This window comes from Sceloporus undulatus, chromosome 2 (genome assembly GCF_019175285.1).
Source record: "Sceloporus undulatus isolate JIND9_A2432 ecotype Alabama chromosome 2, SceUnd_v1.1, whole genome shotgun sequence".
NCBI lineage: Eukaryota > Metazoa > Chordata > Lepidosauria > Squamata > Phrynosomatidae > Sceloporus > Sceloporus undulatus.
In genome coordinates this window covers 277,346,017-277,357,572 of record NC_056523.1, presented here as the reverse complement: position 1 = coordinate 277,357,572, position 11,556 = coordinate 277,346,017, and the positions used below count along the sequence as shown (strand labels likewise).

Here is an 11,556-nt window from a genome sequence, read left to right as displayed (position 1 = left end):
AGCCTAACCCTAGCACCTGATGAGGGCGCAATCATGGTGGCCTCCCATCCACATGGGGGCCGCCATGATTACGTGACATGCACACTGCCTCCAAATGGAGCGGTGTGCATATGATGCCCTTGCACCGTCCCAGGCTGCTTATGGTGGCCTAGGCACGGAGCTGGAAGGAGCTCAGAAATGGAGCTCCTTCTGGGGGAATGCCTCATTCCACAGCCACCAAATGGTTGCAGGAATGATGCTGGGGGAAAGGGGCCAAGTGGCCCCTTTCTCTCCTGGCTGTGGTTCCTGGGGTGTCCTGGGGCATGAAACTCCAGGGACACCCCTTTTTGGGACCAGGGAGAAGCAGCATTTTGCCGCTTCTCACTGGTCCTGAAAAGCACTGGATTGGGGCCTTTGGGCTGCCGCTGTGACTGCCCTGGCATCAATCCATGCTTCAATGTAGTGGCTGCAGGCCGCGCAAGACATATCCAGGTTCTTCTTTTTAAAATCATTTCCTGACTACTGGCAACAAACAATAATAAAATTGAATGCCTCCTTATCACCTCACCTGCCAGGGCAAGTGGGCTCTGCCAGTTACCCTGCTGCTCTAGCAGATAACAGAGTTGTTGAAAAGAAGTCCCAGATCTAGGCTTCTTCAATCCTCTTTCACTGCACTGCTGGTCCCTCTTAATGAAACCATCAAGTTTGACTAGCATGAATAAATTTTCTGAGGTGAAACTCAATATTCAGTTCACAGTTTCAGCAGTGGGTTGATCGTGTGCAATTGTGGTTTCAAGGAATATGCTACTGAGTTTGTATCAGTTGTATAGGATGATGATTAAGTTCTAACTCATCAGGGCTTTGTTTTTGCACCCACACCCTTCGCAGGTTGAAACAGAAAAGTATGAAAGTGAATGGCTATGGCCCTTACTCTAGCTTTTCATTTGGCAGAGTACTTGTCACAGCGCAAACAACTTTGGCTTTCAGGTTCTGAGTCACAACCTGTAATTTGAGAAAAAGAATGAAAGTTTAGGAATGTGTGATACATATTATGTGTACTTAACCATTCTATTCATCCTTTGACATTGGAGTGACCAAATGCTTGAAGCAAGCAAGAATGAAATGTAATTAAGTTCTCCTTTATTAGGGCATGTCTGCGTGGTGGATTTTTATAGGGGATGGATTTGCATCCACACCCTTGTGATGAACCACATCCTAGGAGCACCACCTCCCCTTTTTCTTGTTCCTACTTCCAACTGGAACAGCTTGTCAGGGACAAGAAGAGAAAGGTGTGTCAGTCTTCATTTTCCTTCTTCTGTGCTTTGTGGGCAAACATCGCCCATCCTCATGGAAATACTGGTTGCTGCATGTACACACAGCCTTCTCTTCTCTTCTCCCTCAGTGTGTGATTTCTTTTGCTGAAATTAGGATATGAGGATGTTTTTTTAAAAGTTTCATTTGGGGGAAAAAGTTTATTATTAATGTCATTGTCCCCAATTATTTCTCTGCAATTCTGCCATGCTTCATTGTCAAAAAGATACAGTTGGCTCTTCATGTCCATGGATTCTACATCCACAGATTCAACCAATCACAGTATGAAAATACTCACACATACAAAAAAAATTCCAAAAAGCTAACCTTTGATTTTGCCAATTTTATATAAGGGACACCATTTTACTACACCACTGTATACAACTCTTATCATCCCTTACCAATGGCTATGCTGGCTGTTGGGAACTCTAGACCAAAAACATTTGGAGGGTCACAGTTACTCACCTCCAAACTGCAGCCTCACCTCCACCCCACCAGCTAAGAAGAAAGGGAACTTTAAATCACAGGAGGGCAATATGTGGCTCTTCAGTTGTTGTTGGACTGCAGCTTCCATCATGCCTCACTTTTGGATCTGTTTAAGGCTGATGGGGGGGGGTCCATTTCAAGAACAGGTGCAGGGCCACATGCTCTCTCCCCTTGCTTTATATGGGAAAGTACCAGGATATGTGTCATTTATCATTATCGGGTTTTTAAAGTGATGGACTAGGACTCCAGGTGACCAGGGTTTGAATCTCTGCTCAGCCATGGAAACCCACTGGATGACCTTAGGCAAGCCACACTTTCTCACACCAGAAGAAGGCAATAGTAAATCCCCGTCTGAACAAACCCATGATAGGGCTTATGTAAATCAGGGATACAACACCACAGAGGTTCATTCAATACCCCATAAGACAAGGGACACCATAAGTGAGTACAAAATTACTTTGGTGCAGAGATGAAATAAAGCAGAGCTCCTAGATTTCCTTTCTCTCTGGACAGAATGATCAGGATCTGGTGACCAACTTAAAACATTTCTGCCACAAAGTAAATGATCATCAATCATGAGTCAATGATGAAAAGATAAGTATTTTTAAAAACCTATTGTTAGATTTGAAATCTTTGCATAGAAAAGAGAAACATTATTTTTAGTGGATACAACCTTGTAGTCTTTGTGGGGAAAAAATCATGCTAAACTGTAACCAGTAGCTCATCCACATTTCTAAGAAGAATGGAAATAAGGGACTGAACAGATGTCTTTGTTTTCAGTTCTCCACTGCCTTACAATAATCTTACATAAATCTCTGCTGAAAATCCAGTATCATCTTATTTAAGGTATCAGGACAATCAACCACCCATTTTATTTGCCTGTGTTGGCGTCTGAGATCTCAGTCTTAAAACAGCAGCAGCAAAACAACAACACACACACACAAACTGCTCTGTTGCTTTGTGCTGGTATCTCACCTGGTTTGCCTGAAGCATCATCCCAAGCAATAGGATTGGAAGCCTCCACACCCAAAGCTGTAAATCCAAAACACAGCTGCCTCCCACCCTCATGCGCATCAAAATGTCCACGTGTGTTTTACTTAATGGATACAAACAGTTCTAAAGCTGAAGAGGCATTTTCCCTTTGTAGGAGGTAATTTAATTATGGCTAGCTTGCCTATCTTGTTTTCCATTCCTCCCTTCATGATATGGTTGTCTAAACAATAGTAACAGTTTGGATGGTGAAGAAAGGTTTCTTTTCTTATTAGCTTCCTGGTCACTTAGTGCAACGCAATTCATCAGTACACAACTCAGTTCACCACAGTTTCCTCTTTAGTAAAAATGTGCCCAATTGTTAACTTTTGTTGTACATCTACATTTAATACATGATGTTTATTATAATTGGCCCTGTTGGACAGAAGTAAATTAAGATGCCTAAAGTTAGAACACATCCTAACAGCTGAATAGTGCATGTCTTCCAACTGACTGTTTTCTTTCCAATAAGAAATGTTTCCATAGTTTTTCTTTATAAAGCAATAGAAAGAAAGAAAAGGAGGGGACAACAATGCAACGTAGTTTACATGCAGCCTAATTGTCTCATCAACCTGTCTTGGTGAGATGTGAGTCATCAGTAGAAAAGGGAGAATAACAAACAACTCAGTCATTCGATTCTACTGATCTGTAAGCATTTGTAACAAAAGGATCCCAGAGCAAGTTATTCCCCCCACTGTTTTTTTTGAACTCACAATGTACAGTTTGTATCTGTCAGCAGAAAGCATTCTCGTTCCAACCGTGCTAAGGGAAGGAAGGAGCTGGCTCAACCAGTTTTTAATCGCTGTTGTTCAACTAGTCAGAAACCCTGTCAATAAGCAGATTTTTATTTTTATTTTTTTTGGTAGATGAAGGAGATGGCATTGCCCAGAGCAACCTTCTCCAACCTGGTGCTCTCCAGAAATGACTGTGCTGGCTGGGGATGGTGAGAATTTTGTTCAGAACATCTAGAGGGCACCTGAACAGGAAACAGTGGCATAGCCAGTGGGCATCCTGCCTGGAGGAGTCTGGACACTGTAATCCTAAAAGTTAGTTTCCATGCTTTATTTAGAACCCACTACCCTCATGGAGAGAGAGAGAGAGAGAGAGAGAGAGAGAGAGAGAGAGAATAATTGTTTTGTCATTTCTGCTTCTGCTATGTCACTGACTAGCTTTCCAAGTCTGGCTGTGTATGAATGAAGTGCACTTCATACAACAGTGCTATAGAAAATTGAAACAAGATGACACGTTTCATCCTTAAGCTTCCCAGCCTTCTGAATATAAATAACCTATATTACAGTTACAACCTGAGGATGAACTCTTGTGGTTCTTTTGATTTGATTATTCACTTCATCACATTCATTTTGACATATTTGTCTTAGATTTGGTCATATACAGTTGTCTGCATAAGGGTGTCCCCATTTATCAGCTTGAAGTCTGATAAATGTGTATGAACATACGGAGATCCATTAAAAATAATTGTCAGGTGAGTGTTAATTTACATTGGGGTTGTGTTCCTGGACTCATGTTGTAAATTGAGACTGACATAAATGAGAAGAGGTAATTCCATATCAAATGACTGGAAAACAATGAGATGTATTCAAATGAAGCTGAAATAGTAACAAAGTTAGTGATTTATCTTAGCCCACAACCAATTTCAAAGAGGTTTAAAGCACAAAACACCAGAGCTTACCTTTTTCAAACTAGAGAAACACCTCCCTTCCAGACAACAAGACTCCAGTTGCTCACTCCCATTAAAAGCAAGCAAGAAAATCCCGTCCACCAAAACTCTAAAATGCTAGTATCTTCATCTCCCTGATTCCCAACCGTAGCAGGCGAGGGAAACCCTTCCTTCCAGCAGTGCCAAAACTACAGTTCCTTTCTCCTTCTCCACCATCTTAGACATATAAAAGAAACCCAGTCCAGTGAATTTTTCTTACCATTCAAAGCTCCAAGTCAAAACTCCAAACATCTTTGTTCTCTCACCCAACTGCACAGGCATGCTAGGAGACCATAGCAATACCACTTACATTTCTATACTGCTTTATAGCGTTAAGCACTCTCTAAGTGATTTACTATATCTTAGCCAATTGCCCCCAACCAGCTGGGTACTCATTCTACTGATCTATGAAAGGATGGAAGGCTGAGTCAACCTGTAGCCCTGCAGGATCGAACTTGCAATGTTTTGGCTGCAGTACTGACATTTAACCACTGCACCACAGGCTATGCATTGTGGGAGAGAGATTTTCATTAATTTTTATTTCTGGAAAATATGTAAATGTCATAAATTGTAATAATGTAAATTGCAACTTTTGTACAACCTGGATTACAACTCCCAGAATCCTCCAGTATGGTTGCTGTCACTTTTTCAAGCTCTGGACCATATAGTACTCCTAACAATGAAGGGAACAATTCCATATGCCCATTTGTTTGTACAAAGGGATATTATATCTCTGATCTCAGCATGGGGGGGGGAACCGAGAATATGACAAAAAGTAGTTTTAGTTCTGTATGTAAATGTGAGATAGGTATGAAAGGTGTTCAAGATACTAGATTCTTGGTGATTGTGTCAGAACTTGTTGAGATGAAAGCTGACCATATCTTTTAACCCTTTGACCATCCAGAGTGGATCAAGATTCACTGAGAAGGAAGCTGATGTTGCATCTCTTATCTGTAGTATTGCCTCTTTAATGACAGTTAATCCATTGCAGTTTGGATGTGTCTTGAATGGAGCAGTATCACACAATATGCACACAAAAAGGGGTCTAGTTCCTCTTGTGCTGTGCAGGATTCTCAGAAATCATTACATGAGTTTTTTTGGATAGCTTTGGATGATGGCAGATCATTAATGAAGTCTTAGGTCTCAATGTCCATCTACAGTAATTCTGTTGGTTAGTCTCAACTAGAGTTGTTGTTGTTGTTGTTGTTGTTGTTGTAATATCTAATGGATGGTGACCACAAGGCAACTCTTTTTGGCACGACTTATTCAGAGAGGGTTTGTCATTGCCTTCCTTGGAAGCTGAGACAGTGTGGCTTGCCTAAGATCACCCAGTGGATTTCCATGGCCAAGCAGGGCTTTGACCGCTGTATTTCCAAGAGTCCTTGTCTTGTACTCAGACCACTACACCACTCTAGTTCTCTCAGCTGCTGAATTATTTCATAGTGAGTCAATACTTAAGTAAATCTTATTAACTCATTGGATCTACTTTAGTTGGGACTATCATTATGATTCAAGCTTGAAGTTCAAACTAATCCACACATTTTCTAATTGCCAAGGAATTTGCCCTCCTTCTCTCCCTTTTCGTTAGGTTTTAGCTCCACATTGAAAAAATATATAATTTTGTAGTACATGCTCTGGTAACCTCTCGACTGGATTTCTGCAATGCGCTCTACATGGGGCAACCCTTGTACCATACCCGGAAGCTACAGATGGTACAGAATATGGCAGCCAGACTGGTCACTGGTACTTCCAGGGCCAGTCATATTACACCTGTACTTAAAGATCTGCATTGGCTGCCCATTCGCTTCTGGGCGCAATACAAGGTGTTGGTTATAACCTATAAAGCCCTACATGGCTTGGGCCCAGGATACCTGGAGGACCGCCTCTCCCCATATATTCAGCCCCGCACCCTCAGAACATCTGGGCAGCAACTACTGAGGGTCCCGGGGGCTAGATTAGCCTCCACAGTAAGGAGGTCATATTCCATCTTCGCCCCGACCCTCTGGAATACGCTGCCCATAGAGCTCCGCTCGGCCACTTCCCTGGCCCAGTTCAGGAAGGAATTAAAAACCTTCCTGTTCCGACTAGCATTCCCCGACACAAGCTCCAGCTAGTCTTCCCCCCTCTGACAGCAGTGATGGCTAGTTGACGGGGTTTTAATATTGGTTTTAACAGTTTTATTGTATTTGTACTGTTGTTATTTTGAGTTGCTATGTTGATGTATTGTATTGTTTTGATTTGTTGTGAACCGCCCTGATCACAGGAAGGGCGGTATACAAATAAAATTTTTATTATTATTTTATTTATAATACTGTTAGCTTCCCTTATGGCTTTTTAAAAATCCTATGACCCAAGATAATTTACCTAAAGGAAATGTAAATTGTTATGGAATATGTAAAAGATAAAATGTAAAAGGGGTGGTTTAACCTGAACCTACCAATTTGTGTGGAAATGAGTATACTAGTACCAGTCTCTTCGTTGTGCATTGTTTATTAACTATGGTCCAAAACACACTGGAGAAATAATCCAGTTTCAGAGTGCTTTAACTGCCCTGGTTCAGTGCTAGGGAATCCTGAGAATTGTAGTTTATTTTGGCACTAGTGCTGTCTGACAAAGAAGGTTAAATGTTTCACAAAACAACAGTTCTCAGAATTCCCTAGCATTGAGCCTGGACAGTTAAAGTGGTCTCAAACTGGATTATTTCTCTAGTGTAGACTGGCATTATGCTATTGAAATGCACCTTGTTCAATGAGAAGGTGACATGGCAGCTCTTTTTAAGAATTTTGGGATGATATAGTGCGCCCATGTCATACGCAGGCGTGCTATAGGTGGCTTTCAGCTTGTGCTGATAGCTGTGTGATGGAACCGGCAATACCGTGCACACCACACCACAACACATGCACAAGCCCCATTATTTTCAATGGGGCTCAAGCATTCGTGGTATTTGCCTTACACAGGAGGGAGTCTGGGACAGATCCCCCGCATAAGGCAAAGGAGCACTGTACTAGGTACAATGATGATACCGCATTGTTCCCCTTCCAGGCTGCATTTTTGCCAAAATGCACATAGCACACAGGCAGGATTTTACCCTTCATATCTAATCCTATGGATATTTGCCTAAGTAACACCCCCCCCCCAGATTATACTTCTCTATAGTAGCTCTTCCAGTACAAAAACATTTGTGAAAATGTAATAAACCCAAGGAGATAATTCTCAATTAATTAAGGTCTTCACAAAGCTGAAGCCTGAAAGAATTTGGCAGAATGTAACAAAATGTTTTACCACCAAGAAAATTATCATGCCATTGTGAAACATTTGTGAAATATAGAAGGCCTTGACATTCTGGCCAACCCTCATCCCCACCCCAAAGCTACATCTGTTAAACTTGGAGGAGGTGCATTACAGCACTTACTATTTCCTTTGGTTAAATTTCTGCCACATAACTTAAAGACAATACTGTATAACTCAGACAGCAGATATGGCCCTACTATTAAGTAGATAGTAGTCTTAGACAGAAGACTGTAGCTGTCATGAAAGGGTGGGGAATTGTTAGTTACTTACTAGTATTGTATTTTTACTCCCAGGAAAGGCAGAAGTCTGCAAGAGGTTTTTTTTCTCATGTGCCAAAATAATTTGTCTGGCTTACTTTGGGTATTGAGTGGGGGAACAGTATTTACTGCTCTGCCTCAGGGAGAAGACTATCTTTGAGGCACTCCTGCCTGGTAGTGACCACCAGACAGTGGAGGGAACAGATAAAGACTAGAATTCTGTGAATAACATATGCTGGCATAAATACCCAGTAGGTGCATCTATGAGGACATTGTACAAGGATCCTACCCTATATTTTCCAACATTTCAGAGAGGAAAAACAGGACAAAAGTAGCAAGCAACATTAGACCGAGATTAAGATGGAAAACATATAAGCTAGAAGAGGCTGTCACATTTTGCTTTTGCATGAATCTACTGGGAAGGGCAAGATTGTGTCCTTCCCCCCTCCTTTTCTCTCTCCTATGCAGAATTAGTTTAGTGCAAGCTCTATCTATCTGCCCATCCATCCATCCAATTTATTTATTTATTGCACTTATATCCTGCCTTTCTCCCAAAATGGGATCCAGGTGACACTTTTGCACTTTGAACTCAGTTTGCAGCAGTTGAAGTAAGGAGAGGATATAGGGGGAAAGGTAGAGGAGGAAAGGAGCTGGGGCATTTTCTAAGCAGATGACAAAATGGGACATCAAAGGATTATTCAGGACTGTCCCTGCCAAATTGGAGGGTATGATAATTTGATTATGATTGCGCAGTTCCACCACTGTGCAAGTGCTTGTGCTTTTTTAAGGCACTGTTTTAAATGCATTCTCTAGTGCACTTTGACAGAGGATCTATCGACTTCTGTACTTCAACATGACACGACTTGTATAATCTCTCGGTATATCACCAGTGTAAAACACCCATAGCATAGGTATGCTGGCATAACTTTATGCTCCACATAATTCCTTTACCGGATCTTACGTTCTACTCAAAATTAATACAGCATTTCGTCCTCGGGCCTGAATGTGTCTCAGCTCAGCAATTTGAATGACAGTGCTATAAAGTAGGCCAACATTGTTAATCTCATGGAAGTTGTGGCTGGGAGAGAAAACCTTCACATAGAGTAACTTGGCTTAACACAGCAGCGGCATCCCTGTATCCCCAGGGTTCATAGCTGAGCTCCTGACATTCAACCTGGATTTCCCATATCATGACTCATCATGCCTTCACCATTACACAATACTAATTGTTTGACAACTACTTTGTCAACACAAGGAATCCTTTACGGAAGGACTGATTGGCTTTCAGAGAACCTAAATGGGAGTGGGAAAGGAGGCTGAGTTTGTACTTATGGGGGGGGGGGGAGAATTGGTTCTATATGATATCTATATGATATGGTTTGATGGTTCACCAGTGTCTATTCTCATTCAGATGGTGGACTAGATGTGCTGCGGGAGGTGACTGTGATGCTGAGCTCCCCTATGAAAACCACATAAGGTCAGGAGTAGAAACTGAGCCTCTCATGTCCCATTAAAATGTGTTAAACTATCTACTTTTTCTCACTGCCATGGTATGCTGCTGAATTTTGGCAGCAAAGCCACAGCATCACCAACAATCATGAAACATAAAGGACAATTAATTAGTTTCCATAAATAAGAACAAAAAGTATTACCTTCAATAAAAAGCAGACCAACTCATTACCTTCCATAAATAGTATCTATAGTATTTTCAGTTTGAAAGTTCCATCCAAGAACCCTTCACCCTACTCCATTGTGGAGCTATTTCTCTGCCAAACTTCCTGGTTCCTCCATACAGAAGGATGTTCAGTTCTCCAATAATATATGCCAGTGGTTGTGAAACTTTGAACTTCAGCTCACCAGAAATCCTAACTGTTGGCCAAGCTGGTCTTCTAAGCCAAGTTTCCTTCTTTTCTTCTGAAGTAAGAAAATAATTGACAACTGCTACATAAGTAATTGACTACTGCCCAAATAATAACTCTCTTGGGATACAAATCCTGAGATCCATAGTTTTGTGAGATATTTAAGTTTTCTGTCAGGCAGCCCTCCTGCCTCACCTGAGTACAAATCCCAGGATCCCAGAGGAAGCAGTTATAGCAGTTAAAGTGGTATCAAAATGCTATCATTTTCTACTGTGAAAGAGACCTCACAGCATCAAGTGATTGAATTCAAATGAATGTTTAAAGTTGATGATGTGGTTTTCCTTACTAACTGTTCTGCAGTGAATTTAAACAATTGAATGTCTTTAAATGGATTGAAAGTGGGGAGTTATGTACTGAGGCATTTTAATATGAATAATAGAATAAAATATTTCCTAATAATAATAATAATAATAATAATACAACCATGGATGTTATACGAAAAATATTAAAATTTGATGGAGAAGAATTATATACTGCTAAAGATAAATTTTGGCCTGAATACCCTAAAACCATCCAATCCCATCTGATCTTAGAAGCTAAGCAGGGTCAGCCCTGGCTAGTACTTCAGTGGGAGACACCAAGAAATATCAGGTGCTGTAGGCTATATGTCAGAGGAAGGAACTGGCAAAACCACCTCCTGTGAGTATTCCTTGCCTAAGAAAACTATATGGGATTCATGGAGTCATGATAGGGGGACAGGTGTTTTGAAGGTGCATAAATATACATACAAAGATAAATGTATTTTAAGAAAATGGGCTGAATCCAACATTATGTGAGTGGGCTTCAACTCATGGAACGCCCATGTCATCTTCTCCTGCAACTCCTGCTCATCCTCAGAACATCCAGAGGTTTTCATATTGTTTTTTGGCAATGGAGGTAGAATTTGAACCACCAGTCTTGTTTTAAAATAATAATTCTGCTTGCTGAAGGACAACACTGTAGATAACCTAGTATCCTCATTTATGTAAGTAGATCCAGTCACTCATTAATTCTGAAAATGACTCTGAAAGCAGCAACAGGGGTGGCACTGAGCAAACTCTCATTCTGTCTCAGTTTCATCTATGGGTGTGGGCTTGTGGAGCCATCCAACTGTGGCATAACTGCAACTCCCAGCAATCCCAGTCATTATCTATGGTGTCTAGGGTTGCTGGGAGTTGTAGTCCAATGTCTTTTGGTGGGCCGCACTTTTCTTGGGACACTGTTCTAAGAGCAGGACCCATTGCAACTGAAGTCAAGTGCTGAGACAGAGTTGGAGGAATCTGCCTTGCTGCTGTGGACACATCTTGCAAATACAAATGCCAGCTTTTCCCCTTCCCATTGCTAAATTTTATTTTTATTGTGTTTTAGAAAGAAAATTACAGTCTTTCACTTTCCTTTTTCATACATAAACTAATTATTATGCAGTCCAATAATGTTCCCTGAGGGAAAATTCACAGCAAAAAAAACTGGGAGTGGGGAGGCTGGGACAGCAGATGTCTTTCATTTATATAGCTTGCAATTATCTGAAGGTTGGAGCACAGTAATTTTATAACTCAAAGCCTTTTCAGATTACACTGCTACAGGGCAC

At 41.2% G+C, this 11,556-nt stretch overlaps 1 long non-coding RNA gene across 1 annotated transcript; it reads right to left on the bottom strand.

Moving 5' to 3' along the window:
* Nucleotides 1-1,102: 1,102 nt before the first annotated feature.
* Nucleotides 1,103-8,173, bottom strand: LOC121920976. Its single transcript, XR_006101814.1, has 2 exons — nucleotides 8,084-8,173; nucleotides 1,103-1,397 (listed from the first exon to the last, which is right to left on the bottom strand). It is a non-coding gene; the product is annotated as an uncharacterized LOC121920976 (long non-coding RNA).
* Between the last annotated feature and the right edge of the window lie 3,383 nt (nucleotides 8,174-11,556).